This window comes from Haliaeetus albicilla, chromosome 8 (assembly GCF_947461875.1).
Source record: "Haliaeetus albicilla chromosome 8, bHalAlb1.1, whole genome shotgun sequence".
Lineage (NCBI taxonomy): Eukaryota > Metazoa > Chordata > Aves > Accipitriformes > Accipitridae > Haliaeetus > Haliaeetus albicilla.
In genome coordinates this window covers 548,619-566,926 of record NC_091490.1, presented here as the reverse complement: position 1 = coordinate 566,926, position 18,308 = coordinate 548,619, and the positions used below count along the sequence as shown (strand labels likewise).

Here is an 18,308-nt window from a genome sequence, read left to right as displayed (position 1 = left end):
AAAAGAAACCTCTGTAACCACCGTAATGGGCCAAAGTACACCAAAAATCAGCATGAAAGCAATTTCCACATACGTGCTGTCACTGCACTTCCTCTGCGTTTTGCAACACAGCATTTAAAAGGTCAAATAAAAAGACTTTGTTTGCAATGTAAAAGTCAATGGCTTGAAAACATGTTACACAGTAATCTGCTGGCGCTGAGTGGTGCCTCTTTCGAGCTGCCTTGCCACGCTGATTGCAATGCAATTTACACAGCTGGGCAGGCCCACAGGTGGCCAAAGCATGGCAGGCAGGTGGCTGCCTGTTAGAGAGTGAAGGATTATGCAAAAGAGAGGACATTTCCCAGGGAATGAGATTTCATCAGCTGTTAACACCAGTGACCACCTAAAGCAGGTGGCCATAAGTACAGGGGGCATAAATACAGGTTTCACTGTAATGCAGGACACTCACAGTAACCATCTAATCATGGCAAACAATGACTTGACAACTGCCTTCTGCATAAAGAGAGCCAGAAGCCCCCCCTTTACATCCCAGAACTTTAAAAATCCCTCCGGCTGGTGAAAGCAGAGCATCTTTAAAAAGGTCTTTGCTGGCACATGCTGAATATAACCTGCAGAGAGAGAAGTGCGCAGTCAGGTTTTACTGCTGCTAAACCAGCACCCCAGCAGTATCATGGGGGAACATCTGGATTAGAAGGCAATCCAGAGTCTTGACTGTTAGGGTCATTTGAATTTCTTTTCCTTATTTCTCTGCGTGCCTACCAAGATAGCTCTTAGGCTAGCTACCATGGCATTTTATGGATACCAAGGAAATACTATCCCCACTTAGTTCAGGCTTGCAGCATGCCTGTAATTATGTAGAACAAGAACAGATTGAAGAGAGAACCTTAAACTAGCTGGCTAAATTTATATGCAAGCCATCAGTGGCAGACTGCCACTATCTGGCCTCACAGTTGTTCTCCTTTCTTATGCCTTATCACTCCTATCTGATATGGAGCATTTAAACACTACACCAAAATCTAGACTAGATAAATATACCTTCTTGCTTAGTCACCACCAACAAAGATTCCTCAGGTTCCTCAGATAGCAATATCAGACAATATCTTAGCATAATTCACAAACTTATGACAAAGATTTAATATTATATGTGTACAAATGAGTCTAGTAAAATAAAATAAAGGCTAACAAGCCACCTGCTTCACAATGCAAACTTCCGTAAGTGTCATGAAATTTTATGCGCTCATAAAATAGTGCAATGGAAAAAACTTCCATTATTTCACTGCAAGGGGCAAAAGCTTTCATGTACTTGCCAGAACTTGTTCAGAGAAACACAAAAATAAGCACACAGAAACATATCAAGAAGAGGACAAGGCAGTAAAATTCCCCAGAAAGCAGGCTGATAATTGAGCCTTCCCAGCATGTCTTTGCATGATGGTGCTCTCACATCACAGTTTTTGATTGCAAGATTTCTGGGACACAGACTGTGTTATCCCTCCCTCCTAATAATGATTTGCGGTTTTTACCACCAAATTTACCCTAGCCTGAGCAAGAGTCATGAATCATACCTGTGAGGAGGAAGAAAACAGTAATGCATTTCTTTTGCAGACAGAGAAACTGAAGCCAAGCTGGGGCGCAGTGAGGAGGGAAACCCAGTCAATGGTCCACTTCATCCCGGTAATATTTTTGACACAAATATTGACACAACCACAGTCCAGATTACTTGCCTTCTTTTCTATCCACCAGTCTGCACATGGTCAGTTCCTGAAAAAAACAAGAGAATAGCACTGCAAGATACCAAAATATTAGTGCTTTGTCCCCATAGTCTGTGTTGTTTGGAAATTTTCTGTTGAAACTTTTCTGCTCACAACGTCATATATATATATATATATATGAACAATGGGAAATATGCAAAGTTAGAAAAAATTAGGCTGCAGAAAAATAAAAATTAAACAAAACAATTCAGTAACGTCAAAGTACCCTGTTTTGAATATATACATTCAAGAGAGCACATTAATCTTTCATTTCAACATTATTTTAAACTTTATTTCACATATGTCTCAACTACTTCATTCTCATTCTTTGAGAGAAAAAAAAAAAGAAAAGAAAGATTCACATCTCAGAATTCCTTGCAGAGCAGAAAACAGGGATGAACATGGTTTTTTTCCTGAAGGAGTGCTAGTCCCCTTGCTGCGCTCCAGCAGTGCCGGCTGCCCTGGCACCTTTGCTGCACAGCTGCTGGCACCACAAAGCTCTCTTTGGCTTGTCGGTGGTCTGCCCAACCCAAGACATTTCAGACAAGTATTTTGAGCAACATTCTTCAATTAACTTCCCTTTCATCAACACCACAAAAACAAAAATGTGACCCGCTGGTGGTTAGGACTCGGTCCATTTTATAAACTTCTCTGAGTGGCAGAAGAGGAAAAGCCAACTTGCAGGCTGGTCGCTCGGATGTCTGCAATGGACAATTGCTGCCCAGGAATCATGGAAGCTTCAAACATTAAGGACAATCCCAGACAGGATGGATTATTAGGTGTGATGCAGGCAAAAATGTTAGGGGATGCAGAATAAATGTAACAGCCACGGAGTTATGCCATTTACCCTGTTAATGTAAGAGGTATGTATCGAATGCATATGTATTGGTATTAAAAAAAGAAAGTGTATACATACCAGATATCTGAAAGGTTGTGTGTAATATATCCTTTGAAACACACTTGCTAACGTGAGGTTTTACTGCATCATGTTTGCTATTGTAAACTTCTTGCCTAGACGTGCTTCAAGAAACAACAACCAAAAAAAACCCAGTTTGTTAGTCTTAACATCTTACTTAAATTCCTATTGAGGAATCTGCTGCCATTGATTCCCTGAGGTTCATCAGAACTAGTTCCCTGAGTGACATACCGAAGGAGGGCCAAGGGAACATTCTGTCCTACCCGGTAGGTAATCGGGTGGCATCACACGTTTCAAAATCATTTTGCGTACTTCAGAATTTAAGAACACGTGCAGCGAATACCTGGCAACATTCTACACAGACAAGAAGGGAAACAGACAAGTAGCAAATTCAGTGGATACAAATAACTGTGATATGTTTCAGATTTTATGTAATATTTAAATCCCAGCTCCCAGGATTCAGCGTCCTGTATCAGCAATAATGACTAAAACTACTGAAAGTCATTAAAGAACTTACTAATCAGTCTCTTAATTGAGGCTATCTGCTTCCCATTACACAGAGACAAATTAAGCAGGTTAAAACAGTTCCCAGCAAACATCTGCTGAAGCAAGTCAAAATTAATGGTAAATAAAATTGAGTTCCCTTTGTGGTTGACTTTTCTCCCATCTGTACCTATAAACGTGCTATCGCTACTTGTCAATCCAAACCAACTTTGAAGTACATTCCTATCCTCTCACAACATCTTCCCAACAGCCTTTTAATCAAAGGTGAACATAATCTGAAAGACTCTTTTCCCCACTCGAACGTGTTCCCTTGTCCACTTGCCGACAGCGGAATACCTCCCACGCCTGGCAGTGCGCCGAGCTGTGCCGGCACTGGCCCTCAGTCCGCTCCTGCCCAGCACCACACCGGTGCCCGTCCTCCCGGGTCAGAGCCGAAGAGAGACGTCGAGGTGTGGAGCCTTAAAAACGCCAGGGGTGGGGAACTGCATCTCAGGGTCACCATCGCTACGCTCCCTGTCTCCAGGTGATCCTTCCCTCTCCACCGCAGCGGTGCAAACGGCGTGTGACACACTGCAGATGGCCCAGCAGTCACCCGTGCTGCTCCTCGCTCAGGCAGCATCTAGCAACACAGGTGCCGGAGTTTGCGCTTGCCAGCTAGCTAGTAGCAGCCAATAATTTTTTTAAAGGAAAGTAGTAAAATCCCAATACTAGACCCACTGAGAAAGTGCTAGTAACCATCCACATTGCCTGCTTAAATGCTAATTGGTACATTGGAGAAATAGATGTAGTACACCATCTGGGCAGATCTCCAGAGTAATTTTCGAGAAAGGTATGTTCAGCACTGCATGTACCAGGCAAGGCTCTTCCTCCATCTCAGCGCTACCAGCACCGTTCAATATAGCGCACAGCATGCTCTGCGTATTGGCTGGTGCCCGAGTAGATAACCATGGTCTTCCTTCCCCCAGAGGCAGCTATCTCCGGACGTCAGTAAATTAGAGAGTCTCCTTGACACTGATAGACAAGTTGTCATGGAGCTATTTTTCTCTTTAACAGAGCTGCAGAGAGCTCTGCCTGCGTATCTGGCTCATGATAAATGGCCCGAGGTATTCATTTGCTCGCTCACTTATTACATTGTCCACTAATATCTTTGCTCCAAGTGCTCGCATTGCTATTGCTGTATGGTGCCTGGTTCCCGCACTCCCCACAGGCAGAAGCTATTTTGGCAGTAAGAAATTTAAAAGGGCGCCAAGATCAAAGACCTTCTACAACAGCTTCTCGGTCTAGCAGATAGCAACGCAAATGACATTCCCCAGCCCAGGAGGAACTTCTCCAGACCTCACCGAGTGCCAGGCGCCCGACAGCTCGCATTCCCCTGCCGCTGCAGCGCTGCCCTCTTTCCGAGCTCTGAACGTGGTGGGCAGAGCCGGCCCGTGCAGCCGGACGAGGCTCAGCAGCCACTGGGAGATAAACCATCCACTCGGCAACTTACCGCTGTCATCCGTCATGGCAATAGTGAAAGGCCTGACTTCTGAGGAGTTTGGGGTATAAATGCATGCTCATAACCACTCAGCCTTCCAAACTACCTAGATGCCCAGCTGAAATTGAAGTTGATGAAAATACTGATACTAGTATGAATTAGGCATATTTCCAGAACAAATAAGCCCTCAGAAAATCCTAGTGGGCACCTAACTGCATCTTTAGGAGCCTGTCATCTTTTAAATAATGCCTCTCACTGACAAGAAGTGTCTGCTTTTGTTTAACACACCCATACAAAAGCTCAGATAAAATTCCACAGAAGATGGCCAGGGAAAAGCTGCATTCAAAATTGAGTTGCTTTAGTGAATACAAGCAAATGAACTTGGAAGGTCACTGACATCTCTTGGCTGCCAGCCCACAGTCTGGTTTTGGAGCAGTGGATGTGAGTAGCCCAGGCACTGTGCACAGGGTGGCCCACAAACATCGGCCAGAGATGCTGAATGAGATGTATTTATTGTACACATAGACCAATAAATTGGGAATCCTATGCTTGGTTATTGCTGAAACAAGGTCATTTGAATCTCCCATCTACTACAGAATTTTGGCATTTACATTTTAATAACAGTTTTCACCTCCCTTTCATGTTTTACATGTGCAGATGGATTTGACACATGCTACCAAATGCTTTTTTGTGAATGTAGGTTTGGGGGTTTTTTTTCCTTTTCAAACAAGAAAGCTGTTCTACGAAATCTAATGCATGAGTTGTCTGTCCTCCAACTTCATCAGTGCCAAGTTTCCAAGCAAGAGCCATCAGGAAGCTTTCAACCATATACATTCAAGACAGAGCTTTTACATATGAAATGAAACAAAAATCCCACCGGTGCCCCAGAACCAGCAGGGAGAGGCCAGTTTGCAGGCACGGCTGACAGCGCTGGCAGGAGTAGTACCTTGCTGATTAGCACAGATGTGAGAAAGAGCAGGAGCCTCAAGTCTGAACTGCAGCTGTGCAGCAGGACCAAGGCGAGGCGGGGAGAGCAGTCCTGGTGAGAGCACACTCAGAGCTTCCTTTAATTGTATATCCTTGAGTAACTCAGCAGCAGAGACACTAGTTATACTGGCCAGGCACAGACCCATCCCAGTGGTCCTTCTCAAACAACGCATTTCACATTCCAATGAAAGGAACCTGCTTCTAGCACCTTGGCACATGAACCTAGAAATTACTGTTTTCAATTATTGTCTTACCTCAACAAATACGGCAATTCACAGAGGACAAGTGGATTTGCAAAACCAACCTCAGCTCTTACAAACCAAACTCAGCAATCCACATTAGAAAAATCCTCAGCAGCCTTGCATAAACACGCCTTCGGGCTGGCACTCCAATTGCACTGAGCTGAGCTCGTGCTTTTTGATCCTGGGAGAACAGAGAGAGGAAAGTGCATGGGAAATATGGGGGGGTTTTACAGTTATATCACTGCTCTAGAGAGCTTGCTCAGAATCCATTATTAATGTTCAGATGATGGTTTGGACAGTTAACAGCACTGAGCCAAGAATGCAGACATGTGGCTTTCTGCAGAGAAAAGCAGACCAAACCCTGGAGGTCTGCTGCAGAAGTGCTTTGAGCACCCAAAGTCTCAGACTGAAAATATGTAAGGAACGGTGTTTTGCAGGCATTGCATGACCCCACTTCACAAACACGAGTCAAGAAAATAAAAGAGGGAAATACTCTTTCTTTTCTTTTGATCTACTGCTAGCAGACTACTAGACTGAATTCATGCTGCTGGTTGTGTCATATCCTCTTTCTCCTCTTCCTACACCTTTCATGTGCAAGCAGGCGTATTAGCTCACCTTGAACATATCTCAGAGATATCCCAGCTTTTTCTGAACAGCTGAGACACAGAATTTCCTAAAGTAAGAAGCTGCTAGGGCATATAAAACAGGTCAAAATAGTAAGACAAAAATACTTAAGTGGCAGAAATTCCCTAGTTAGAGTTGCTGTTGGGTCTTATCATAGCCTCCGTGTCTTGAGAGTTTTGTATTATCATCTTTTATAGAATATTGGATGAAAGGTGTCATCAGGAGAAACAGTGAGGAAAATGAGAATAACATCAGAAAAAAAGAAAAGCAGGTAAGTTACCAGAAAAGTTAGCAAGTTTCAGATTTAAAACATTAAGTTTGGTTTAATTTCTCCTGTTCTCCAGACTCACACATCCCAAACAGAGTCTCTGGTAATCAGCCAGTGCATGTACACCTTTGGAGGGTTGTGCAGAGCTGGCGATTCTCGTAATAGTGCACTTCTAAACCAATATTTTATAAGTTTTCTACTCTTAATTGTCCATATCACCACCCGCTATAACAGGGGCACTGTGCAAATGTTTTTCAGAAGGAAGCTGCTTCATAGACCTCTGGCTGGAGACAGCCTACACTGAGCATTGACATCTTCAGATGTGATAAACACTCCTGTGCTAGCAAGGCCTATGCAAAAACCTTACTCTTTCTTCTGATTCTAATCCATCTTGCACCACAAGCAACTACGAGCACTTGGTCAGACCGAGTATCTGACATGAGCTCACAAAGAGCAGGAAAAGATTTGCACAAATATTTGATTGTTGGCAGCCAGGATGTATCTGTATCCACTACTTTTGATGGTTAAAAAAGTTAATTAGAACTTCTGAAACAAGGAGACATCCAATTTTTCAAATATGATTCATCTTGTGTCTGAACTAGTCTCTCGAGGGTCATTTTCATAGTAAATTAATCTTTCTAATGTCAGACTTAAATTATCAGCAGTGACACCATGACCACAGTGTCAGCAGCAGCGATGGCCTTGCTGCAGATAGGCGTGGTAGTGACACTGATGATATTGAGTCTGACAATAGACAAAATTAGCTTAAAATTAAAATAACTCCAATGACATCAAACACAACAGAGGCTCATTCAGATCCTGACCATGTCTGCCTCTAGCCACAAGCTCTGTTGCTTCATTTTCCCATCTGGAAATGATGGGGCTAACACCACTAGCCTTCTCTGTACAGTGCTTGAGAGGTGCTGTTGAAAAGTGCTAGACACCTAGACTAAAGCCTCCTATTCCTGCTGCTCCTAGCCAGTGGAGAGACAAGAGTTACAATGACTATCGCTAGGACCTTTTAGGGAGGGAGGAGATGTATGGGTAACCAACTAGCTGATACATCCCTGTTGGACACGCATCGATCACATCGCCTTCTAGTCACTCAGCCATGGAGGAGATGGGCCTTAACACTGCTATAATTAAACAAGGTTTTCTTTTAGCTTGACTTTAAGCACTGAGTATTACAGCAGAAGCTCCTGAGATATGTTCAGTTCTGAAATTCTAAGAGGTTGCAATGTGCACTGGGAGTTAGGTAAATAAAATATAGCAAGTAACTGTTCTAACTATTCAACAGCCTTTGCCTCAGAGACCGCAGTTCTCTTTTATGGAGTTTTAAGCCATTCACTGAATACATCCTGGAAGTAATTTTGTCTGCTGCCTGTTTGCAAGCAAGTCAGATAATATTTCATATTTTTCTTGGCAAGATGAACTCCACAATTGGGTTCTAGCAAATACACTCTGGGATCTAAACCCTCACTTTATATGCCATCAAAATTTTACAACATTTGACCAAAACTTTCTTCTTTGGCAAGCACTCTTGCCAGGAAATTCATTAGCCAGGATTTGCAAAAAGTGAAGGAAAAAAATCAATATTAGCACAGGCAGAGCAAATTCATTTGCTGATTAATGCAGATATTGCTTGTATTTTCTTTTACAGTCTCAGTTATCAGTGGCATTATACAGGATGTGGCAACTGTTTAACTACATCACCTTTAGCGTCACTTACAAACCAGGCTTAAATCATGGGCAGGCTGCAAATTTCATTAAGCCTGGAGAGGCATTTTGCTGAAGAATCCAATAGTAACAGTCATTAAAAAAAAATGACAGTTAAAAATGAGATGTGTGACGTTTTTCCTTATGCATTTCTCATTTGACTGGCAGGCTGGACTTCCCCGTCTGCCCTGGTACCTGCCGCTCCCGGGGGCTGCTGACACAGGCTCCCTTCAGCTTTCATGCAACGTGCCTCGGCCAGAGAGGTGGGACCTCCGCAGGGCAGCTCGGTGTGCCCCTGAGCTCCTGCTTCACCTGCTCGGAGTGACCCATCCTCCACCATGGGCACGGAGTCTGCAGCCCCACTTTCGGCACCATGTCCTGGGGAAGGGCGATACTCCTCTCAGTCTGTAAGCATGGCGTTATGAACCCAGCGAGTCGGTGAGTAGATGAGGGTGTTGGGGCACTGGAGGCAGCAGGGTCCAACCAGTTCCCCTGTGCTGGGCGTTTGTTTAATAGGCACCTGCTGGTGCGGAAAGCAATACCACAATGGAGACCTCCGCCTCCAGCAGCCACCTGGTCTGAAAAGGCAAAGCCATGAAGAGAGGGGAACACGAGCACCACAATCAGACATGCAGAAATATTTCCAATAGTCCTATTAAGTGGTGGAAACTTCATCCTGGTAACAAATGCCCTGTGGACAAAACACAAGCAAACTCAATGCCTCCCCACACCAACATGCTCATCTTCAAGAAGGCGCTTGGCAGAAGCTAATCTAAATTAACAAGAGTTGTGAACCTAGAGCAGATTACTTAAATGTCATTGTATGTTTGTGTGGACTCTTATTCAGAAGGAAAATTCCCCTGATTGTCTTAAACTTAATTCTCTTACAAACTATATTACAATAAACTGGCAGCTTTTAGGGTTCCTAGGATTTGCAGAACTGTCGGAGGGAGATGCTGCAGACCACCGTGGAGCAGTGCACAGCTCTGGACAACATGCTTCTGCCAGATTCGCTTTTCAAGCAAACCCCAGGGCTCCCTGAAACAGAGACTGAAAAATGGCTGACTAAGTCAAAGAAAAGCCACATTAGTTCTGCCTAGGAAAGTTTATGCATTAAGTAATCTACGTTAACTGTTAATTTGGACATTTTCCCCTCAGTATGCCACCCAGACAGATGATTAGTACCACAAGCCTGGCTGGCTTTTGGTAGCAAACTGATAGACCTATAGATAAGTATTTTGTAAACTTCAGAAAAGCTTGGCAATTTACATTTTGTTATTTTAAAAAACCCTCCCAGACGTGCAATTTAACACTGCATTCATCAATCTTACGCACAATTAAGAGGCACATTTAAATCCCGTAGATTAAAAGTCAATGCACAAAGTACAGCGCCGGGAAGTCACGCTGCCTCAGTAGCACTGAGCGCCATTTTGGTAGGAAGAATCATACACCATCTACGGCTGCTCGGGGCCCGGCCGCGGCATTGCTGCAGGCTGAGGGAAAGCCGAGGGCGCCGGGCAGAGCCATGACGGGTCCCAGGCCGCTCCGTGCCGCCCAGGAGAGGGACGAAGGCAAGGCGCCGGTTCCTCCACACCCCCGAGGGGCTGCCGGAGCACTGGCCATCGCCGCTGAGGGCCGGCAACCACGGGGGCCGGGCCACCAGAGCCACTGGGGCTGCCCAGCGCTGCAGAGCCATCGCTCCGGCCAGAGCCACCCGGGGCCCCAGGCCTTCCAGTCGTGGCTTCAGTCACGATCGAGGGGTGATTCGCCCGAAGCAACACGAAACGAAACGGCACGGCCAGCCCTCCTTCCAACCAGCGACGTTCGAATGGCTTTGCCGGCCTTCCTCCGTGGGTGACCGAACACCCAACGCCACGTCGGGAGCATTCACCGCTCCCGAGACAGACACACACCCAACGCAGCCCAAGAGCCAGCCCTGCCAGTCAGCAGCCACCATCCTTCGATAATTACAAAACAAACTATGCAACAAAATAAATGAGGTTGGTAATTTGTTATCGTTTTACTGCTTCGTAAGTGTGCTGAAGATTGTAAATTGGGTGCTGTATTAAAAATGACAGAAACACATTGGATCCTGCACTAAGAGAGTGATTTTACTAAGTTGTTTGTGCATTTCAGCATCTGCAGACAGTAATGGGGAGGACGGAAACAGCAACGCAGAGATGCCGAGAGGTAGCTACGCTGCTAGATAATGCACAGAAACATAAATCAGATGGGGAAATGACAACGCGGCCACACTGTGTTTTGGAGCAGGGTCCTGATGGTGACAGCACGGCAGAAGGACAAGAGGTAGGGTGGCACCGGCTCCCCAGGCAGAGGGCAGCCGGCAGCCTGAGGAAGCTGCATCCCCGTGGGGATCCATCCTGAGCTGCACTGCTGCTCCTGGGGGAGTGACTCTCAGCCATCCTCAAAACAGCGCGTCACCTCTCTGAATGCACTGTGGTACCCTGGACCGAGGGCCACAAGGAGCAGATGAACAGGCAGACATAGTTAGTTAGAGAGCCATTGTCTGTGCGGGCTCATTAGCGCCAGGGACCAGATCACCCAGTGCCGGCAAAGCGGCAGCAGGAGCACAGCGAAAGTGAATGTAGGAACAAAATCTTGGAACGCTGGGAGGGTGCTGGGCCTGAAGAGAGCGATGCAAACCATAACGATCAAACGAGTCTGGAATGTACTAACAGCGGAGCTGTCTGTCTGAAACAAAAAGATCAGTGGCTCCAGACAGTTTTTGTTTATTAAGGTTTGCTCTTCCTAAAGGGCTTTACTTCAGGGTGATCTTGCATTATAAGGCAGGATTACCCTTACTTCCTCAATTCTGCCAGGCACAAAGCACTGTTTATGAATTATTGAACTCTTCATTTGCTGTGCGCACTCTGGGTAATGGCAAGCCTGTGTGTTAAGAGGACAACCTGCCGATTATTCAATTTTCATGTGCTTTATTAACATGGCACATCAAGTATACACACATCAACAGCACACTGAAAAAAAACCTGTTTGCTTTAGACTCAAATATTATGCAAAGCAAAGAAATTATTACAAAAAGGGCTTCCCCCCATTTGTTAGCAGGTTCAATTATTGTGCCACTTAACCTGACTATTTTAATGTTCATCTCCTTACTCCACATGAAAGCTTTATTACCAGCACTATAATCATTTAAAAATAAGCTAAAGACTTAGACTGCTGAAGAGTTTTGGTTTTCGAGCTTAAGTAGAGGTGCATAGCAAGAATTACTGAATCGGAAAAAAGTTGGCATGTACTGTGCCTGCTGTTGGATACATTCTCCAATACCATTGCAGGCAACAAATTAAACAACCCCTAGTTTTAATTAAAGGCGAAATTATAGCTATAGCTCTTCTGGTGCCAGCATGAAACAGAGAGGCTCAGTGGTTACCTACGTCCCTTAGCACTGGGCAGGCAACTTGATAAGATGCTGTATTTTTTTTGTTTGTATTTGCCTCTATCAATCATGCATATCTGAATGGGTAGTAGAAAATATGGCCAAATCTAATTTCTTTCCAGATAACAAACAGAAATTTTCAAGGACTCTGTGTTATTTCCTCAGCAAGAAGCTAGATTGCATTGAAGGCAACTACCACAACTACACCGCAGCAGTAACGCGTGGCTTATAAACACCAAGTAGCAGGCTTCACAGCGTGCACTCCACTAGCTCCTTCTAGGTGTCCATACAGACTGATCAATCAGGGGCTATGTTTTTATTATCAGATATAGTTTGAAATCGGTTATCAGCAGCTCTTTGATAACACTAGCTTGGAATGGCCACTACAGCTTGGTTCTACATAAAACAACTGCGTGCAAAAACTTCATAAAACTCATTAAAGTAGCATCAAAATTTCAATATGACTTTGGGACTTTCTTGCTGTTCTTTGATTCTCTTATAGACTTTATTCCTCCAAATATTTAAATAGGTAAAGTGCATTGAAGGAAAACAATCAGGAGGGTACTAAAGGACACGACTAATTTTTGACATGTAGAAACACTGTCGACATACACAGGATTGCTCATGTACGTAATGTTAATTGTGCATGTAGGAATCCTGCTGGATCAGAGTCGACACACTGTGAATCCCAGCTGTACGAATTAGGTCTGTGCCTAAGGATGCTTCTGAAAAGGGGTGTGCTTTAGGAACTGCCTAAGTCTAATGAGGTACTGCAGGCTTTGCTGAAATAAGGCCTACATAAACTGGATGAAAACTTTTTTCTAAATTTGAAAGGGAAATGTATTTAGCAAGATATATAAAGATGCCATCAAGAGTTAGTAAAATTATTCATATAAAATAAAATTATTCAGTATACTTATTCAAACATACTCTGTCATTTATCTGTCTTTACATATGTAGAAGAGAAAGATCTACTTCTATTTGTTAGATGCTTAGCTTTTTGAAAGAGTAACATAATAAGTGAATTGATAAGTAATGAAAGCATTAACTGTCATATAAAGATTATGACTCTGGTGCTCGGTAGTGCAATTAAATTTAATGTTTGTTTCTCTGTCTCTGTGAATAACGATAAGATTTCCCTTGTGAGTATCTAAGCAGCTGACTGATAACATTAGGACAACTGCTCTGGGTAGCCAATGCAATTCATTACTAACCATGTCATTAAAACTAAGTTTTGCAATTACCTTAAATGACCTTAAGTGCTAAGCAAGAAGATAATATTTAGGTGTGATTACCTACACAATAAACATGCATAAAACTATCCCCAAACCAGGTCACCCATAAAAAGAGAAAAATAAGAACTCATTTGAATAATACTGAGATGTAAAGATGCATTCATTTTTTGTTTTATTTTCTGTGATGAGCCTGTAATACAGGTATGATTACATTCAGAGATACAAATTTATAGTTCTCATCTCTGGATAAAACAGCCAGGAAGGCATTAATAACAACTGAAGATCAATCAAAATCAGAAATGCTTCCTGAAAAAAGGGTAATTGAGAAACAGAAAACTTGACACTTAAAACAAATGGTTCTTGAGGGAGAGACATTATTTCTGAAATATGTTGACTGTTATCTAATTAAATAGAGGAAAACATTCTGGTGGCTAGACTCCCAGAACCCTAACATCACAGTTGTTCTTCAGGAGCGCTTATTAGTAAGAATAGTGGTATTGTTTTGGAGTAATGTGCATGCTCTTACAGAAGAGTTTGATATTATTCAATAAAATTCACTCTTTTGGGGACAATGAGCATCTCACATGAGAGCAGAATTTGAAGACTTCAGGACTGCATAACTGGCTGAATCATTTAATGCAGATTGTTTATCTCACATTGGAATTTCTGAGGAATACATTACTCACTGTTTCCTCCTATTACTTGACCAACCTCGGTGATGGCTCAGATGTCTGGATGAAATGATCAGTCTTCAGTAATGACAGTAATGATCACCCTGTCCTCTGCTCATCCAAACTAAGTTTCACCATCTCACACAATAATGCCCTGACAACCCTGGCTGCAGCTGGTGCTAATGAGAAATTAGTGAAGCCCTAACAATAGGAAGAAGCTTAACAAATTTAAGTTGGGTGAGCTATAGTTGCACTGGGCTAATCACTAGGATCGTCATCCCAGCAAAGCTGGGGTTTCTGTCATGCTGCCTGCACACCCGTTCCTCGGCCCTGTGCTAGCAGGGCTGCTGCCACGTCCAGCAGACAACACGTCCCAGCGAGCTGGGTGGCTCTGGAAGCCAGACAGCCATAATGCTATTCCTGTCTGGTTTTCTGAGTCCAAGCTTCTCATTTTCCTTTCCATTCACTTTCACCATTATGTGCATCGCTGTTTATCCAGGCCTTACAGCAGCAAATCGCCCTGTCGTTCAAAACACAGTTCAGCGCCACAATGCCTATCGAATTTATTGAACGCTTCCTTGATCACCTGAATTCTTGGTGATCTGAACTTATTTAATGTCCCCGGGAGAATCAGTAAGTCAAGGTGGTACGATACATGATATACAGGATATGACTGATGTTAAATTGACTACAAGATAATTAGATGCTAATGTCACCATTGTGTCAGGATGACATGAATGTCACTATCTAACACATCTGTGTAATTTCTGAGTGACTAGGTGTCACCTTGAAGGTTGTTTAAGGCACTCTGATGGTGGTAATGATGACATGATTGCAATATTGCCCCATGCATAGGGAGTGCCGTTTGGGTGCAGGCAGACGCTAGGACCGCTGCAGTGGCATAACACTGTTTCACCCACAGTCATCAAAAAGCCTGCAACCAAAGCAAAGCTAACAACAAAAATGAACCAAAATAACTTTCTTCACCTTTAGCTTAGCTCCCACTTGAACTCCTCCCGCACGTGCACTCACACACTTGGAAACACTGCTTTCTCCATACTCTGAGGCTTAGATCTGGTAATCCTGAGCTAATGACCACAGTCTGTGTTATACACAGAAGCTAAATGAAGAGTAGGCAGATTTCAGTGGCTTTTCTCTTCTTTTCTCTCTTCTCTGCCTGGAAGAGCATGCTGTCTAACAACAGCTAGGACACGTGAATGCAGCCCTCAAGGGGTGATCTTGGATGACGCCCGGTGTTCCTCCAGGCTCACATCCCCATCCTAAGTGCTGGGTCAGGCGGGAGCTCGCCCCGAAGTGCTCGGGGGTGGATGTGGGGTTCACTGCTCTGTGCCAGCTCGTGGCTCTGCAGGCCTGGCCACTCGCTAACACCAGTGTGACGGCAACACGCAAGTCACCAGCAGTGGAGTTGGGGGGAAAGAATGGGGGAAAATAATCCTCTGAACCTACTACTTTGAAGAATGAGTTAAGAGATGCTGTGGAAATCCTTATTCTTTCGGAATTTGAAGAAAAATACTTTTGATCGAGAAACTGAAGGGGGGGGAGAAAGAAGGAGCTTGAAGACCGACAACAACAAAACAAGTGGTATGTGTCATGTTGAATGTTTTCATGGATTAACGTAAACAGAGCTGCATTTCACAAAACTGCACTTCTCTCCCCCCTTTCTTTCAGCTCAATAATCAAAATCTAACCAGGTATTATGTTATACATAGGACAAGAAATTTTGTCCCTTTAAAACGGACAGGATTCCCAATTCTTCTCCTATTGAAGCTACAGTATTTACACTGATCCACGAAAGAAAAGCATTCCTGAAGTGAACTGAGAAAACATTACTCGGGTAACCGAAGTATTCAAAGCTCTCCCGTGACTCACTCCAATTTGCTTTTCTTTTGCTAATTACACAGGTGGGTCTCCTCCCGCTGCCCACCTCCTCCTGCCCGGACCAGCCTCCCCCCCGCCTTGTCCAGCCCCTTCTCCCCAGCCTTGCAGGAGAGAGGCCTGTGGGGGCATCCTTGGATGGACGTACTTTAATCCCCAGACAGGTGAGGACATAAAGCCTGGCCTTGAACATACTAATTAATGTGTAACTGAAGAATGAAGGCACAATCTGGGATATTTTCCTACAATGCCTCTTTAAAAGCCAAACAAGCGCAGAAAGAGAGCATGCCATACCCATAAAAAGAGAAGATCACAATGCATTGTGTTGAAATATTAAGAAAGAAACAAGAAGCTGCCCTACTTGATGCAGCCAGGTCTATGCAACTCTGCCTCCAGGGTTTGTTTTCCGAGCTGTCTCCTGGGCCAGACACACGGACATTTTCCAGGGTGTATTTCGGTGACAGTTCCTCGCCCTGGAGGCCTCCTCTCGAGGACACCGTCCGCTCACACCCGCCGGTCTCTCTCCACTGGCAGCAGCCACGCCACAGGAGCTCAAATACAGGCCCCGGCTGAAGGGGAAATGGGAAAAGCCCAGACAGCAAAACAAACTTGATGTGACAGAGGAGAGGTTCTTCACAAGGAATTCCACACCGTCGGCAAGAACTTCACATGGATAATTACATCTCTGACTCCTCAGCGTCGGGGAAGCGTTTGTGACAGAAGAAACAGCTCGGTGTTTAAACGCTGTAATAAAAGCCTTCCAATGGCTTCTGCAGCGTCAGGACCGAGCACGGGCTTCTGTTCCAGGGGATATAATGAGAGGGTAAATGAGAGTTCAGCACCCACCACACATACATCTCTCCTGCTTTTATGAGATCTGATATGTAAAAACTGTTCTCTTCTGTACCACAAAACAGAATTTATTTTAATCTCAGTTGGATCTTATCAGACATGCTGTACCTATCAGCTCTTTGACACAAAAATCAAAGACAACACTCAAAATAAAAGGAGACGGACATAAAATGAAAAAGGAGAAGGATATCTATAAAAACATTATGAACTTTAAATGCACGAATGTATTTCAGAACCCCCTTTTTTTTTTAAAAAAAGTTGTTGCAGCCAGATGTCCAATTCAGAACAAAGACGATCAGGAGTAGTCCCATTGCCTACAATAAAACCATTCCTACCTATCCTGGCCTTCAATTTAATTGAGACATCAATATTGGCCTTTGCATTTTAATTGCATTCTGAAAACTTTCTTAGTTAGGGGGCATTTAGAAGTGCAGACAATCTAGGTCCTCATAAATACATTTGCCTGTGGTTTGTGAGATCCAGGCATGTACATCTGAAGCTTAAATGCCTTGTACCGGGAACTCCATGGAAAACGCGATATTGAAAGTTAAGCTTATGAGGCACCAAATCATTGCATACTAACGACCAAGAAAATGAACTCTTTTTTCGCAGCTGTGCTGCGCAGCTAGCCATGTCACGGCCGGGCTCTCCAGAGCCCAGCCAGGGGAACCTGGAGCCGCAGTGCTGCGGGCAGGGCAGCGTCCCCCGGCAGGGAGGCACGGCAGGGCAGCCAGCCCGGCCCCAGGGAGGCAAGGGGACCGTCCGGCAGGGATGAGCACCCGGCGGCAGGGACAAGCACCCAGTGGCAGGGACGAGCACCCGGTGGCAGGGACGAGCACCCGGGACCACAGTGGGGCCGGCAGAGCTAAGCTGCCACCAGCTGCTTCCACCGAGGTCCTCGGAGACAAAAAATGGCCAGATCGCCCACATCTGCCAGCTTCTGTTTAAACACCCGCAACTGCGAGGGACGTGTCCCGGGCCAGTAAACAGTATTTATATATGCAAGTGACCGGTTGGGTGTATAATTGCCCCTTTATATTCATTCTCAGTTGGAGCTTTTGAGTGCTGGGCATGTTCAGAGGCGTGACACTAAAACATGCAGAGCAGTGCATTAAGGCATCAAAAAGTGTAACTTAAAAGTCATTGCCATGGCTACATGACAACTTATTTTGCAGTATAATATGTTCTATGAAATATGTATGATCCTATTTAATATATACCATTTGTTTTTAGCATTTCATTTCTGATAATAGCCTTTTAATGGTAATCATGGTCTTTTAATGATTGTAATAATTAGACTCTTATAAATCAACACATTTTATGTTAAATATGCTGAAATCCTTTAAAAATATTTATTTTTCCCTGCACTTTAGAAGCTGCTTTGCTCTTTTGCAGCATCTGGAATCTGTTCAGAGCAGCATTCAAAAGTCTTCCCAGAGCCTCATTTCCTTCCCCAGCTGTGAAGGGCTCCTCATACCTATTTCTTCTTCCCGTAAGGATGTGATAAAGAGGACAAAATCAAGCATCCATTGTTTGCATCTAAAATGCCATCGATCACATTCTTCATCTTTTTAACAACCAGAAACCATTACAGGACTAAATCTTGGCAATGAACTTGTAAACAAAGGGCTCAGAACAACAACACAACACTTAAGATATACTGTATCCAGTCAGCTAAAGGCATCGCCTGGTCTCAGGTGTCAATACAACCAATAATATTTCTTTACAGACTACACTTTTTTCCTTTCTGAGCTAGT

The 18,308-nt window shown here is 44.1% G+C and overlaps 1 long non-coding RNA gene across 2 annotated transcripts in view; it reads right to left on the bottom strand.

Moving 5' to 3' along the window:
• The window catches only part of LOC138686326 (uncharacterized), an 81,426-nt gene that overhangs the window by 30,425 nt on the left and 32,693 nt on the right, over positions 1-18,308 (bottom strand). For both annotated transcript variants that reach the window (XR_011325659.1, XR_011325660.1), the window contains exon 5: positions 1,563-1,758. This is a non-coding gene — a long non-coding RNA (uncharacterized lncRNA). The remainder of the gene's footprint in view (positions 1-1,562; positions 1,759-18,308) is intronic.